This window comes from Lontra canadensis, unplaced genomic scaffold, assembly GCF_010015895.1.
Source record: "Lontra canadensis isolate GAN:19392208 unplaced genomic scaffold, GSC_riverotter_1.0 scaffold1, whole genome shotgun sequence".
In the NCBI taxonomy this organism is placed as follows: Eukaryota; Metazoa; Chordata; class Mammalia; order Carnivora; family Mustelidae; genus Lontra; species Lontra canadensis.
This window is the reverse complement of record NW_022630995.1, coordinates 33514284-33531799: the sequence shown is the minus strand read 5'-3', so window position 1 is coordinate 33531799 and position 17516 is coordinate 33514284. Positions and strand designations below refer to the sequence as shown.

At 39.6% G+C, this 17516-nt stretch overlaps 1 protein-coding gene across 3 annotated transcripts in view; it reads right to left on the bottom strand.

Moving 5' to 3' along the window:
- The window catches only part of APBB2 (amyloid beta precursor protein binding family B member 2), a 378415-nt gene that overhangs the window by 316883 nt on the left and 44016 nt on the right, over positions 1-17516 (bottom strand). Inside the window, exon 1 of one of the 3 annotated variants that reach the window (XM_032852795.1) lies at positions 3304-3321. The exons of the other annotated variants lie outside the window; for them this stretch is intronic. The gene's annotated coding sequence lies outside the window, so the exon portion shown is untranslated. Of the gene's footprint in view, positions 1-3303; positions 3322-17516 lie in introns of those variants that run through there. 3 annotated transcript variants of the gene reach the window in all.

Here is a 17516-nt window from a genome sequence, read left to right as displayed (position 1 = left end):
CCTGGAACCCACTGGCTGCCGCTCGAAATTTCTTTAGCCAGTGTTTCCCATTGCATGATCAGAAATATATTTTCAGCTAGAAAAGGGACCAACGTGGGTTAAGCATCTATAGCATGGCCGGCCTTAATGTATGGTCCCTTCCTCAAGATGACCTTGTGGCCCTCACTGTACAAAGAAAGAAATCAAAGAGCGGGAAGGTTCTATAGCAGAGCCGAGATTCAAGCCCGGGTGGGTCGGACCGCTACACCACCCCGCCAGCCGGCCTAACAGCTGCACTCTGGAAGCCCGGACACGGTTCTAAATCAAGGACATTGAAATGGGACCGGAGAAGGAGCTTCAGGTACATCCCAACACACACACCCCCAACCCCACCCCCACTCTTGTCAGGTCATACTGAATCGGGAATAAGATGAACTTAAAGATGCAAGGAAGGAGTCCCCCACTCACCCCTGGCCTCTTCTTCCAGGAGAAGCTTTTAAGGCAAATCTCAAATTCACCAAGTCTTAGAGCTACGTAGGTACAACTGAAAGGTGTTTGCTTTAAATCTCTTTTTCCTTCATAGGCAAAAGGAAAGAAATAGAGGAATCACAGGAAATCCATAAAAATGGAGGACACTGTCCCATATACCTCAAAAAAGCTACCATGAAGCTCAAATAAGATCACAATATCCACATAACATGAACTAGAACTTACTGAACTTAACCAATGCTGAGAATACATCACCTTCCAACAATCCCTAGAGATTCCCATTTTTCAGATGAGAAAACTGAAGTAGGAGAACGTTAAAAAAACAAAAAAATTATCCGAAAAGTTGGTTTGTAAATGGAAATTAAAACCCAAGCTAAAATCAAGCCTTTTCAACTCTTGAGTCTAGTACATTATTTTGACTATAAGATCACTATGTAATCTGTCAAGTCTTATAAAGATATTACTTTCTGCCTTATTAGGGAATTTGCATGAGCCACCAAGTGCCTCGAAGCTGCAGAAAAAGCAGAGGGAGCAGATAATCTATAAATTGGAATCTCATCCCTGGAGTAAACAAGAGAAGTTTATAAACCTATTTTCAGCTTAATGAATAGAAAATAAATAGAAGCTTCCACAGAAAATGAAGGCAATCAAGAAATAACACTGAGAAAAACAACACGCCTAAGGAGAAACAATGCTATTTACTGGGAAACATTAAGGATGAGAAACAGGAAAGTGATTCAGACAACTATAAGACTAAGATTCAGGGCCCAAGGCAAGCTGGTTGTAAGGAAGGGGGGTGGGGGGAGGCAGGACAGGCAGGAGACAAGGCTCACAGGTGCTGCCTTCCTGGACAGGAAGGACAAGGGCTGAAGTCACCAAGCTACAGAAAGGAAATGACAGGAGCCCTGCTGCCTAAGTGATTAGTCAGAGTATGAGGAACACCACATTTCCTTCCATTTCCCCTCCCTGCAAATGCTAGAGAATTACCAGCCATTCCTTCTCAACAGAGGGAATAATTTTTTTTAATACCAGATAGAGCACACAGAGAATTTTTCTCTCCACGTTGCATCCCAGTCAGCAATTAGGAGACCAAAGGAGACTTCAGGAAGCTGCACATGGCCACAGAAAGAACCAGAGGTCAGGAGATGGGATTCCAAATGTGGTCCCACCAGTGCCCTGGACTAAGCCACCTCAGGCAAACCCCTCGGCAACCACAACATCAGCATGCAAGTGAACAGTAGACCGGGTGATCTCCAAGAGGCAAATTCCGGTCACTAACTCCCTTCCCAGATGTCCCTGGTGCCCCTCTCGCCTGCCACGGACTACGGTGGGCTCTCCAATGTGCTTCTAACCTGAAGAGAGGGAGGGAGAAAGGAAGAAACTGAAAATGACAAATGCGTTTGAGCTTCAAAAAGCCTCTAAGAACTGGAAATCCAAAATACAAACAAAATTAAAGGACCTGGTAAAAATGATATCTACCATTTATTGAGCCATTACTATGTGCCAGGTATGTACTGGCTGATTTAATCCTCATCACAACCCTCTAAGGCAGGCAGGTGAAGTAACCACTCCAGGTGACAAAGCCTGTAGTTAAGCTGGGATTTGAACCCGGCCTCCAGAGCCTGAGGTCCTCATCACTAGGCACACAGAAATAACTCAGGAGTAGGAAAACCCAGCTAATTATACAACATCTCTTTGCTCTGTGGCTAAAATCCTCTCAACTGTATTACAGAATGCTGTATTACAGAATTACAACCTGTATTACAGAATGCTGCCAGTTTCCCGAGGGGAAAGCAGGTGACTGGTTTGGAACCAGGACCTGACAAACACACAGCTTGAGTAAAACCAAGCCCTTCATGGACATTGCTCCTTCATTCTAGAACCTTTCTCCCAGAGAGCACATCCACAAATCTCTTTCAAAAGTGTAGCATTCCAGGTAGCCACTGACAAGGATGATCCCATCCAATAAACTCATTTACTTGGGAGAGTCTGTGGAACCCAGAAATGTTAAATGGGCGACTCCAGGTCATTCAGGTCACTGGAGGATCAGGGCTAGAATCTGAGCGTCCCAGACCCCGGTTTCATGTTCTTTCAATTCTTTGAAACCAAGACCCATGTCTTAGCCCTTATTTAATTCTGTACCATTTATCAAAGAAACTTTCAAACACATAAAAAAGTAGAAAGTGTCAACTATACTTCAATTAAAAAAAAAAAAAGAAAAAGCTTAAAATATCAACTACACATCAATTTAAAAACATTTTTTTTTAACTTAAAAGTGGAAAGAATGAATGAATCCCCACACAGCCAACCACCAGCTTCAACAATTACCAACTCACAGCCCGTCTTGTTTTATCTCCATACCCACCTCCGTCCCATCCCCTCCACCACCACACCCAACACCAGGCTGTTTGGAGGTAAATCCCAGACCTCACAGCCTTTCACCCGTAGATATTTCAGTACGGACCTCTTAAAAATAAGGATACTTTAAAGCATAAACACATTAGCTTTATCACACCTATCAAAATGAATCATAATTTCTTAACATCAGTTATCCAATCAATCAGTGCTCACATTTCCCGAGTTATCCTGTATCCTTTACAGTTTGTTCGAATCAGAATCCATATAAAGTCTACACATTGCACCTGAGTGATGCATTTCTTAATCTCTAGGTCCTCTACCCATCTCTGTCTGTTTCCTAACAATGTAGTCACTGAAGAAATCAGGCCAATTGCCCTCTAGGGTCTCCCACAGTCTGGATTTTGCAGAGTTTTCTTTTGATCTCCCCACAGTGCTCTGCCCTGTACCTGACATAAAGGGAAATATGCTTGGACTCACTCATGTGTGTTCCCTCTCTGTCCCTCTCTTTTCCTCCCTCCTTCCTTCTGTTTTAAAAGAATAAATTCCATTTAATTGTTGACTCAATCCAACAACTACCTTTGGAATGTCAATAAGGGCAAGGCTGATGGCATACCAAGGAGAGTAAGACATGATCCTTATCTTGGGGAAGACACACAATCCAACAAGAGTGAGAAACGTCAGCTGAGAACTACCTGAGAAGGCTCTAGAAGAATTTCAAGGATGAGGTGGGACCTAACCTAGACTTTAAAAAATTCTGGTTTGGGCCCATACGAAGCAAAGGGCAACAGGACATAGAGGTAGCTCGGGCAACGTTAGCAAGGTGGGAATGTCTCTGACGTATTTTAAATTGACAGCAGTGCTGGCGGGGAAAACATCTCACAGGACAAGAGTTTGGTAATGAAAGATCCTAGATATATGGTGGGGGTCCAAGAATCATCAAGCATGTTTGAATAGCAGAGGAGCATTCCACCTGCATTACAGAACACAAGCAACAGCACTGAGAATGTATTAGAGGTGGGGAATTCAGTCTGGATTTCAATAATCCAGTTAGCAGGGCCCTGAACAGGGCTAATGGGGATGACCAAAGAGAAAAGGAAGTAGCGTCGTCTGTCAAATGAACACGGGGGACTGAAGGCAGAAAAAGCAGAAGATACGAAAAGCTGATCTGCAGCTTTGAGAGAAAGGAAAGGATTTTCTTGAAGAAAAAATACTATTTCTCCAGTACGTCAAGTAACATACTTTCATAGCCAGGGACTAAAAGCCACATCAAATGTAAAACATTCTGTAATGTTTCAGCAACAAGGCTTGCAGGAGGAAGAAAATTCATGGTAAAGAAAAGATAAGTCCTAAAGGGTTTTATATTTATTTAGGGATAAAATGTAAGCAAGCGTTTAAATCACAAATTCAATCTCTGATTCACAACCCATACTGGACGTGCACACAAATTATAATCAATAGTCTAGAGCTACAAATTGCTAACACAGTGACACAGGGAACAAGGGAAGCCTCCTGTATTTGAGAGAAGATCTCAAGACACATAATTTCCTTTTATCTAATTAAGAGGATAGTTTCTGTTTGTACCAGACAGCACAAACCCAATTAAGTTCCTAATAGATACTTTCTTTGATGATAAATCCCTTTAAAAAGACAAAACAATAAAAACCAAAAACCTGGGAACAATATCAACCTCTCCTTAAATTTAACCTTTAAAGAACTGAAACAACTATTTTATCCTCTGGATTCCAAATCCTTTATCACACTAGATTGAACATAAGCCTTACAAAGAATAAATCCTAGATGTTTTTAGAACCACCAGGAAGCTATGACTTAGAAGTTGATTCTTTTCAATTAGGAATATCTTTTCATTAGGAATATTCCTAAGTGATCCCTAAAGACATAACAATTTTTTTTAGAGGACTAGCTGACATCCAGGTGTTTAAGTACATACCAGGGTTAACAGACTTCATTTTCATTCTTAAGTCTTATTTTACAAAGGATTTTAAGTGGGTATATTTTCCCTTTAGCCCCATCTGCAGAAAGTTTCACCATCCAAGCCATAAGCTGTCTCCCTTGAACCTCTAACACTTCCCTCACAAAAATATCAATTGTTTAATATTTTATTTGATCGTTTGATAAGTCTGCAACATACCCATGCAGAGGAAGGCAGTCTGAGATTTCAAATCCAAGGAACTCTAACTGTGCGACTATTAGCTGTTCAATGTGTAAGTCGCTTATCTGTTTTCTCACTTGTACACTAGGGTCATATTGGTACCCGTCCCTCAGGAATGCCATGAGAAACATCTCTCCTCCAATCCTCCAACACTAGCTGGATGTCCTTCCTTCTATCTGCATTTGACATGAACAACCCGGAGGGAGCATCAGGCTCCAAGGGTTTAAGAGCTCAGTCCTATAAGACCATACTCATTTGAGATGCCAGTCCACAAGCACCAGGTCCCCAGGTTACCTCCTTGTCCGACTTGACTACACATATGGGGGTTCCCGCAACTTCCGCCCCTCAGGTTTGCCAGAACAGCTCACAGAAGTACGGAAAACACTTTATTTATGTCTCATGGTTTATCATAAAGTATAAAATTCAGGACCAGCCAAACGGAAGAGCTGCCCAGGGCCAGGCAGAGCTCCCGTGCTATCTCCGGACACGTCACCTGTCCAACACCTTGATGCATTCGCCAACCCAGAAGCTCTCTAGACACAGGAGTTTAGGAGTTTTTAGGGAGCAAGACTGATTAGATCATTGGCCAACGGGGACTGAACTCAGTCTCCAGGCCCTCACCTCTGTCCTGGAATCCGGGGTGAGGCTGAATATCCCAACCATCTAACCATGGCTGGGTCATTCTGGTGACCCCCAGCCTGAAACTCTCTAACAGAGCTGTCACCCTCTATCCGGAAGTCAGCTCATAAACATACAAAAGACATTCATCACTCAGGAGATTCCGAGGGTTTTTAGGAGCTCTGTGCCAGGAACCCAAGGCAAAGACCAAATATCTATTTTTTTCTCTGCCACAGATTAGATGAAAAATGTAAAGCACAATACAATTGGTGTTCACTGATGTTTTTATTAACATAAAACAGCCAATATTGCAGTACCTCCCCAGGACTGTAGGGGCAGACATTTGGTTAAATGAGACCGCCCCCCCCATCCCTATGTTCCTACATTCCTTCTAATGTTTAGTGGCTCGAGAACAAACAAAAAATATAAACAATATTTTGTTTTATGGCATTCCCCTGATCACAGCAAAGTGTTTGGAGTTGGTTCAAATAGTATGAGGCACAAGACTTCTGAGCAACAGCTGAGAAAACTCTTTCCCTAGATGTGAACAAAGATACACATCATTCTGGAAGCTACTGGCAGCCATTTTGTCACCCTGAGGCAAACCACAAAAAAAGCGGGCAGAAGAGGCCAGTACCAAATCAGAGCTTCTCCATAGCCTGAAATGGTCTATAAGAAGGTCAGGACAGAAACTGAGAATATGCCTGTTTAGAAACACTTCTAGAAATAAGAATAAATTTATATATTTTGAATTTAATAATTAAAACCTAGGGTTTTTACATGTCTTTTATGATTTCATTTTTCTAGTAATTCATTTGTGTTTTATTAAAGTATTGGTCTATATTGGTTTAGAAACTTTAAGTTCCTTTTTCCAAATAGCTTGAGAAGCATGTGTGGTCTGAGGAGAAGTGGACCACAGCCCTGATCAGACCATACCTAAAACTGATGTTTAACCTCCACTTTCCAGTAACGGGAGTCAATAGAGATCCTTTGTTGCTTAAACCTGTTTGGGTTGAATTTTCTACCATTTACAATCAAAACCGTTCTACCTGATACCGGAAACTAACTATCAGCCCAAAGTAAAGTGAGAAAAAGAACAAAGATGGAAGTAAGATACAGGGCAGACAAAGGTATTGAGAATTCCAATCATTACGTAAAACCCTACATGAAACCAAAGAAGAAAATATCCATTCAAAGATGTATAATCAGATGAAGGCTCTTCTCATCCCTGCAAGTAAACAGCTACCTTGATGGATTTCCTTCCTTCAAACAAAGAACCCGTGCAAACATGTCACTGTTTCACTCATTTCACCGACTGCCAATTTTGAGCCACATGAATTTTCTTCAAGCAAATGTCACACACAGTGGGTAGTGATTTCATTTTCCTGAACTGTTGTCAAAGCTTTGCATACTGAAGCTTCCAAAAAGGAGAATTGGAAAAATGACAATTTAGAGGTGGGAAAGAAACACGAGTTACTTCAAAGCCACAGCCGGCAATACGCTGGAATCTTTCTTTTAACGTGCCTCTATCTAACATTTTGCAAACTGCAATCATTTCAACTGCTGGCTTTCGCTGTATTTCTGCTGAAATTTAGCTGATTTATTTTTATAGTATTTTACCAGGATGAAAAGCCAAAAATGAATAGAGAGGGGGGGAAAATGGGAAATAGTACTGTAAGTTTGATTTTTTTTTAAAGGAAAGATGAAAAACCATAAATCAGAGAAATCAAGAAAGAATAAAGAATGAACCTTAAGAAAAATGTTGGGTTACTTTTATGACTGTTTTGTTAATCTGAAATAAGGTAAAGTTACTCTGAGCTTAAGACCATGTATAACAGGTGTATAAATAGGTAGTGGTGTGTGTGGTTGGGGGGTGGGGGTGGGCGAGATAGCAGTTCAAGGCCAGGGAATGCCAAACCCCTTAACAAGATGGTACAATCTATACTGTGTGAAGCAGTTAGGAAGGGTAAAGCCATAGACAAATTTCCCTAACTGTGAGGTCCAAGGACATTTTCCCAGGAGTCTGAGATTCAGAAACTTTCTATTTTCTTTTTCTATTTTTATGATGAATTTTTAAATTAATACACCATAATATAAGCATATCGTAGGCCTTCCAGATGCCAACCTTCTCACAGCCAAGTAATCTCGTTCCTACACTTGCATTTACAAAGCACACTGATCACTTAAAAGGACAGCATTTAACTCCAGTGTTTCTCAAGCTGTGGTGCCCCACACATGGTCTCAGAGGTCAACATCATCTCAAGTTTAAGAAACCTGAGCCTAGTTAAACGCACCATATCCATTTGGAAGGAAGAACAAGTAAATCGCCTTATGATTAAAAACAGAGAAGACTGCCCAGAAGCACACAACACCACTTCCATGATACTCCGAACAAAAATGCATAATTGTTATTCAGCCCTGAGAAAACCACCTCCCCAAACCCAGGGACATTTTACAAAATCATCAAGGGACATTTTACAAAATAACCGGCGAATACTCTTCAGCAGTGACAAAGTTATGAAAGGCAAATAAAGGTTAAGACTGTTTCATATTAGTGAGTGTGAAAATTAATAAAAGGAAGTTTCACTTAAAATGGAGTTGGGTGGGAAGCCTGGGCGGCTCAGTCAGCTAAGCACAGCACTCTTGGTTTCAGCTCAAGTCATGATCTCATGAGTCGTGGGATTGAGCCCCACATGGGGCTCCATGGGCAGTGGGGAGTATTGAAGATTCTCTCCCTCTCATCCTCTCCCCACTGGCTCACTCTCCTCAACCCCACCAAAATGAATAAATAAATCTTTTTAAAATAAATAATAAAAAATAAATAAATAAAAGGGAGTTGGGGGGAGACCAGCAGGGGGGAGCTCTTTCAGCCCCCACATTGGTTGTCAATAGCGGACACATCAGAAGGAGACACACCTTACCATTCAATACAACTTACCTAGTACTTTACTATCCCAACAGGAGGAAGAAAGATTCTTCTCCCCTGGCAACAACCCAGCCAATGAGAAGCCATCATACATCCAGCTCCCAGTTTACTCCAATGGACTTTCTGTTTTTAACAGTCCTTCCCAACCCCCTCCTTTCCTCTATAAAAAAGCATTTCTCTGCTTTGTTCTCTGGATTTGCCTCTGGTTTTGCCAGGGCTCCCTTGTCCCTGAGTGCAAGTCTCTGGTATTCCCAAATAAACCCATATTTGCTGATAAAATAACCCTTAGTTTTATCATGAAGGTTAACAGGTTAAGGCACTATGACACCTCAACATAACATGTAATCCTGGATTGAATCCTAGACCAGAAAAAGAACATTAATGGGATGTTCACTGGCAAAATTTGAACAAGGACTCCAGATAATAGTATTAAATCAGTATTTGCTTCCTGGTTTTGGTCACTATACAGTGATTATGTAAGATAATAGCATTTAGAAAATCTGGGAGAAGAATGTAAGGGAATTCTTTGTACTCCTTTTGCCGCTTTACTGAAAACCTGAAATTATTTCAAAATAAAAGGTTAAAACCAGTAAAAATTTTAATATAGACAGATAAAAAGGAAACCCAAACAGCAAGAATCCTGTACAACGTCTATTGATGTCGGTAGACTAGTGTCTAGTCCCCCTCTACTGACCCGGCTCTCCTGGAGATCTAACCAACTTGTTACTTCACCTTCTCGTCTGGCCTCTCACGCAGGTTTCCCTCCAGCACTCATGTCTAGCTCCAGCTCCAGCCTTCACTCTGACATTAACCATCATGTATTTTACATTACCTGAACCTCTTGTGATTTGGGCTACAAGACCCTGGCAAGAACCCGACCCACCCCCCCGCATGCCCAATCACCCAATCACGGGTGCACGGAGAAGAGAACTGATTTCTCCAATTACCAAAGTTGAGAGTCAGACCCAGGACTATGGTGGTAAAGAGCTATTTGCCCAACAGGCCTTGCCCAAGAGCAGTCCTGCAAGCCTGTAACACCCAGACTGTTAGTGTTCAACAGGTTCTTACAAACATAACAGGCAGCTCCATCGAAAGGAATGTTCTCTAGGTACAGTCACCTTGTAAAGCAGGGGAAGGTGTCAACAGCAAACTTTGAATCTTGCAAAGCAAACAGGATCGTGGAGGACAATATAGCCAAAGGTCAAGAGCCAAACTCATGCACAGCTCGGCAAAGGTTTAACGGAAGGAGTTGAGCAACCTTGTAATAAGGCTCCATGAGGAGCAGCAATCACAAGTGACCCGGAATGATTCTTATAAAACATGTATCTATCCATGTCTTTCCCCAACCTAAAGCCCTTAAATAGTTTGCTACTGCATATAAAATAAAGACCCAAATCCTCATGGTGGCCTGGTGTTCTGGCCTCTGCCTACTGGTCCAGCCTCTCACCAGTGTCCCTCTCTCCCTGACACACTACAGTCCCTGGGTCGGCCTTGATCATCACTCCAAAGACTTAGTGCAAACTGTACTCTTTGTCTGGACTGCCTTCCCACCTTCCCTCACCCCCCCAAACAACACATACACACTTCAGCTTAGCAACGTACGCCCATCAATTTTGTTCAGGTTTCTGCTTAAATATCACTTATTCAGGAACACCTTCCCTGCCTGGGGACTAGATGAGCACCCTGTTTTACATTCCCATAGCACTCCATAATTTCTCTTCCTAGAACCCACCACCATTTCTTTGTATTTGTAAAGCTCTTCGTCTCCCCCATTAGACTGGAAACATCCAAGAGCACAGGCATGAAGGCTGGTTTGCAAAACATCCCAATGCCTGACACAGTACTTTGCACTTTAGACACTGGGGGTCTAAAGTGGAGGGATGATCCCACTCAAGCCCTCAGCTTATATGGAGGATTAAATGAAATAAAACATGTCCAATGAATGGATACCGTAAGCACTCAATAAGCGCGAGCCGCTAACGTCATAATCAAAATCAGATCACTCTAAATATAATTGAAATTACCACGGCTTTTCTTTTGCCTCACTGGGGGAGTGGAATTTAGCAAAAGATGCCAAGTTGTCATTTTTTTCAATGATACTTTGCCACATCAGCTCATTTCAGGATACTGAAAACTTCTAATTACAAGGTATACCATCAAGAAAATAAACGTTTCTAAAATTAACACACTTTTTTTTTTTTTTAACTCTGAGATAAATCTATACTCATCAGTACATGTTCACTTCCCCCTGCAGCCTTCACTGTCACCTGCTCTTTCAAAATCCTGGTTGTTACCACCCCAAGGACAACTGCTCCCTTTTCAAATACCAAAGACTCTAGTAGTAACTTTCTTGAAAATGAGTTTCAGCTATGGCTAAAATTTCATTTGCTCCAAAAATCACAAAAAAAATGCGTCCATCTCAACAATGAGCTAATAAAGGCAGGATAAATCACAGCTATCCCAAGTAGTCCTTGTTCATAAGGGGATTTGAAGTCATTTAAATCGCAATTTACTAGGGAGCCTGGGTGGCTCAGTGGGTTAAGCCTCTGCCTTCGGCTCAGGTCATGATCTCAGGGCCCTGGGATGGAGCCCCATATCGGGCTCTCTGCTCAGCGGGCAGCCTCCTTCCCCCTCTCTCTGCCTGCTGCTCTGCCTACTTGTGATTCTCTCTGTCAAATAAATAAATAAAATCTTTAAAAAATAAAATTTACTTAAAATGTAAAAATGAAGGATTAAAAAACCCCCACATTAATTCTTTTTTCAGGTTATGTTTCACTGTAACAGAAACTAATGCCTGCTATGCCCAGGCAATATATTCAGGGAAAAGAAACAGGAACAAAATACTGAGATTTCTTAAGGGATAACTAGGCGGATTCCTACGGAACAGAGAAGAAATGAGAATTTAAGAGTGTGTTGTCTCCTTAGAAGAAAACACTTTAGAGAAGTTGGCTCTAGACCACTAAAATGGCTACATTCCAGAAATGCGTGTTATATAAAGCAATACCTAGCAGTTACATGCAAAGCCCTATGAGTAATTCAAAGTTGAACATGTAGGGGAGGAAAGACTTTCCTTCTACCCTCCTAGATCAGAGAGCTGAGTCTATGAAATAAACTAGCAATAGGCAGATGAACAGGGGGAGAAATATACAAACTTATTAATTTTTAGTATTACACGCAGAGGGACATCACAGGGGGGAAAAATGAATATCCAAAAAAGGAGTGAGATTTGAGAGCTTATAAACCATCTTAATACAGGAAATGGAGGGGGGCGTGTAACCTCTCAGGGGAGAATAAATGGTTTTTAGGAAAGACAAATGGGCCCTCGGAAGAACAGATGGGACATATGATAGTTTGTTATAAAGTCTGTCTGGGTATGGTGTTTGATAAGAGACCATTTTTCCTGGTTGATGAAATTCCCAGGGAGGGCATTTATGACAACAGGGTTCCTTTCAGAGGATCTGTTTTTAGGGAGATAAGAGGAGTTCAGACAAAGCTCCTCATTGCATTTGCTGTTTCTTCAAGGGTCTACAGTTTAAAATAATTAATAAAAATCAATATCATAGAATCAATTACATTATAATCAATATAATAAAGCAGCATAGTTTGGGGGAGCATCTCCTGAACTCCTTCAGATGAAAGCATGATCCCTACCCTCACAATCATGGAATAAAGAGATAACATAATACATACAAATATGGATACATGTCTCTGATACTTTGAATCTCATGAAAGCTATGAACCTTCTCCCTAGGGAGGAAAAACGTGTTTATGCAAAAGAGGATCTCTCAACTGATCTGCTTAAACACACTGCCAAATTAACCAGCACACCGCACTCCCTCTGTAGAAAATAAATGACTCATGTTTGAGCACAAGACTAGTTGGGGGTGCTACTTGACCACAGGACTTCTTAAAGGGTGGTCCAGAAAGGGATGCCAGTCTACAAGCTGTTAGTTACCAGCCGCTCAGGAAATGGAGAACGAGCAGTTAGAAATAGGCATAACCATTAGGCATGACTGGAACATCCAAATACATTAATAGGTAACCTGTCTCATTGACAGGTTCCCATGTTGTTGACCTTACAAGGTGAGTTGGTATCACCTGTCTACTAATTAACACAGGAGAACCACGGATAATAGTTTAAGGTTACCTTGTAACCTTAATTTTGTAATTTTTTTTAACAAGTATGAGTATTAAAATCTAGAAATCCGGAAATCATTTCTTTCAGCCAAAAGATCATTCAAATTGACCATAAGTTTAAAGGAAAAAGTGTTGGAATTGGCTACCAAGGCGGGATTGAAGATGAATTTTGACACAGCAACACTCACTGCATTTTGAAGAAAAGTAGAAAATGAAGATCTTGAGCTTGCTGAATTGTTTTAAAATGTCTTTTTTCCATTTTCATCAACATCTCTTTGTAAGACAAGTTCCTCCACCATGAGTGTTATTACAACAAAACCGTAAATAACTTAGATATATATTTACATATTAGCTCTGAGATAAGCTGTCACTAACCTAACCTAAATAGATTAATAAGCAAAAAGTACTTGTGACATAAAAAAAAAAAAACCTTAAATACTGCCATAGCAACATTTTTCTAGATATGTCTCCTGAGGCAAGGTAAATAAAAGCAAAAACACACTACTGGGACTTCATCAAAATAAAAAGCTTCTGCACAGTGAGGGAAACAATCAACAAAACTAAAAGGCAACCTACTGAATGGGAGAAGATACTTGCAAATGACATATCTGATAAGGGATGAGTATCCAAAATATATAAAGAATGGATACAACTCAATACCCAAAAAAATAAGTAATCCAATTTTTAAAAATGGGCATTAGATATTAACAGACATTTCTCTAAAGATACACAGGTGGCCAGCAGACATAAAAAAGATGTTCAACATCGTTTGTCGACAGGAAAATGCAAATCAAAACTATAATATCACTTCACACCAATCAGAATGGCTAAAATCAAAAACACAAGAAACAACAAGTTTTGGCAAGAATGTGGAGAAAAAAAAGAACCCTCCTGCACTGTTAGTAGGAATGCAACTGGTGCAGCCACTGTGGAAAACAGTATGGGGGCTCCTCAACTAGTTTAAAAGGATACATGCATTCCTATGTTTATAGCAGCATTATTTATAATAGCCAAATTACAGAAGCAGACCAAGTGTCCATCAATAGATGAATGGATAAAGAAGATGTGATACACACACACACACACACACACACACAGTGGAATATGACTCATCCATAAAAAAAAGAATGAAAGCTTGCTATTTGCAACAACATGGAGAAAGCCAGAGAATAAAATGCTATGTGAAATAAGTCAGCTGGAGAAAGACAAATATTCTATGATTCCACTCACATGTGGAATTAAAGAAACAAAACAAACAAGCAAAGAGAAAAAAAAGAGAAAGTAAGACAAACCAAGAAGCAGACTCTTAACTATAGAGAACAAACTGATGGTTTCCAGAGGGGAGGTGAATGAGAGGATGGGTGAAAAAGGTGATGGGCATTATCATGATGAACACTAAGAAATGTATAGAATTACTGAGTCATTATACTGTACACCTGAAACTAACATGTTAACTATACTATAATTAAACTTAATTAAAAAATTGATATATATATAGATATAGATATAGATATAGATATAGATATATGGAATTTTTTCAAAGTATAGAAAGAAGTATTTAATATGGGGAAGAACCACTCACTCATAACTTTAGTTATGTCTAGAATAACAAATTAACAAGAGTAATAGTGACTCTATGTGAACTGTCTATATGTACACTTCTGAAGAACATACAGATTTTATAATTTTTCCCTACATTATGTTGCTCTGATTATATTTACTGACAGGCAGTTTTAGTTCTGTTGTTTCTAAAACATTAAAAAAATAAGGCTTGTATTTTCTATGTCTTTCGTATTCATTTTTTTCATTAATAAAAGTACAGGTCTACAGCAGACTAAAAAGTTCTAAAGCAGACTAAAGTTCTACACCTTGAGTACACATGAGTTGAGAAGCAGTGATCTACACCTATCAATCATGCTATATCCTTCCCTAGGATCAGATGTGTTCATTTTTAACCTATTTATACCAGTAGTTCTTATCACTTAATTATATATAAATCATAGGAAATTTTATGTAAACATATAAAATGTGAGTTCAGAAAAATAAATGTTTCTATGAAAATGCAGTTGGACATCAGAATAATGTGGAATAATTCAATAAAAGTGAAATACTAAAATGGCCATTATTTAGGTGAGAGGCAAAGGACTGGGAGGCAAAAATCTGGAGGGATTTTGCACTCAGAAGGTTCACAAGTATCTTAAAGTTTTTGTAACGATTTAAAGCAACCCAAACAGAAAAACAAATAGACCATGTATCATGGGTACAGTTCTATGTGCAAAAAAACATGGAAACCGCCTATCAGGTTTCCATCAGAAATCAGCAAATGGATGTACATTTATGTGTCTGAGTTTAAAATAAGATGTTTAAGATAGGTATTTAACATTTTTTCACATTTCTCCACTTTAACTGACTAGCTGCTGGTCATAATCCTAGATAAGAGAGCTTATATTGTAAACACAAAATTCTATACAAAATATTCAAGAGATTCCAGTCTCAGGCTCTATTACTGAGACATACCTGCTGGGTGATAACACCAATCACAAAAATGCATAAGGAATACAAAAAGAGATTCCAACCAAATAAAATGAAACAATTTGTGAAACTGCAAAGCATATGCATCTTACTTAGTAAGATTATATCCACACCCAATTCCTGCAAAGCATGTACTTTTTAGCAGTTAACAGCATTAACAAAATTAAACCAGATCTTTTAGGGGACAAACAGGATTATGCGAGGCAGAAAGAGTCATTTTTCCCTGGCAGAGCCCAAAAGTCAGGAAACAAAGCAGAATCAAAAACAATATATAAGAACTCCTTTAGGAGATATTGCAAAAGATTTTCTCTCACTATCACTGCAAAAAATATCAGTGATTCTGAGCCATAAACCAAACTAAATCCAAAGGTTTAGTTTGATTTTGAATTCAGAATTTTTGTAGCTTATCCACATTGACCCATAGCTCAGGATTAAAGTTTTAATATAGTATGAGGAAAAACAACACAAATGAAAGGTAGAATAGTGTGATGAGAGAAATTAACATTGGAAAGCTTGTTTAATAAAGCATTCTAGGTTGACAAGAAATAACATTCCAGGACAATTTTTAAAGATTTTATTAATATTCAAAATGAAATTATCTGAACACGAACTCATTCTGAACTAACAGCCAGAGTGTGTCCTACTCTGACTTCACAGAATTAGGACCTAGTTTAATTAATACAAAATTTCACTGTCAATTATAGTATACAAATGAAACAGAATAGAAACAAATGCCAAAAAATTAAAAAAAATTTTTAAAAAGGCATAGAAACACATGTAGGGGAGGAAAATAATTTTCCCTCTAGCCTTCTAAGTTCTTGGTTGAGACCTCTGTAATAAAAGACAAACTAACAAAAGAAAAACAAACAAAAGTTTATTAACCTGTAACCTAATTTAACATGGAAAATACCCAGGGCAAAATGAGTTACTCAAAGAGGTGGCTTAGAATTCAGGCTTAATTACCATCACACTAGGGAAAGGGGGAGGGGATGTGAGCCTCTCAGGGGACAGTAAATGATTTTTAGGAAAGGGAGAGTGGGTACTGAAAAAGAACAGATGGCAGGTATGACACTCTGTAACAAAGTCTGAGTGTGGTGTCACTTCCAGTCTCCTTTCCTATGCTAATAGTCACTCTCTCCTGGTTGCTTAAACTCCAGGGAGGGTATCTCTGACAAATAAGTTCCCATCTGCCTAAAGAAAAAGAAGGGGAGTTTAGAGAAAGTTGCTCCTAGCACCTGCTGTTTTTCAATTGCCTACAGCTTGAAGTAATCAACATACCAAAGCAGCATACTTTGGGGTGACATATGCTGAGCTCCTGCAGTCATATACTGGGGTCGCATATTCTGTTACCCTTCACATGCAAGGATTATTGAGGGAACACTGGGCTGATGTTCTGGGTCCTGCTCTCTGATCTGGCTCTGTCCATAATCAGCTCCAAGGCTCAGTGGGAGTGATTTACCTTGATTTTGGAGTCCCTTTCTGTGAACTCAGTCTGCTATGTACACCCCAGGGGTGTTATCTATGTTATGATTCTACTGCTCTATTGCTAAATACACAACTGACACTGAACTGGGCTTTTCCAGGCAATGTAAGATGGGAAGCAAACATCAGATCACTGGCAGATCTGGACACTCTGCGACATGGCTAATAGTTACCCTGGCTATGAACAAAGTAAAAATGGGGATATATGTAGTGCACAAAGCAACATCAAAGGCTGTTACACTTTGGGGGCGCCTGGGTGACTCAGTCATTAAACATCTGTCTTCAGTTCAGGTCATGATCCCAGGATCCTGGGATCAAGCCCTACATCGGGCTCCTTGCTCAGCAGGAAGCCTGCTTCTCCCTCTCCCATGCCTACTGCTTGTGTTCCCTGTCTCGCTGTCTCTCTCTCTGTCAAATAAATAAATAAAATCTTCTAAGAAAAAAAAAGACTATTACACTTTTATAATACTTCATGACAAAGAGACATAAAACCACAAAAAAAACTTTAAAAAATGTTTGCCTTTTAATAGATTTTCTTCCTAATTTTATAATTAACAAAAATTTATTTTTAAAAAACAGGAAGGAAATTATTGAGAGGAAGGGATTCACAACAGTTATTTAAAGATTGCTTTACTAGCATCTTTATCTTCTCTCACAGAACATTAAATTAATTCTTTTTTAAGTGAAAAGATGATAATGAAGGGATTAAGAACATACACTTGAAACTAGATGGCCTGGGTCCAAGTTCCACTACCCAGCTGTATAGCTTTGGACAAGTTTCAGTTTCCTCACCTGTAAAATGAGGATAATACGCATGGATACCTG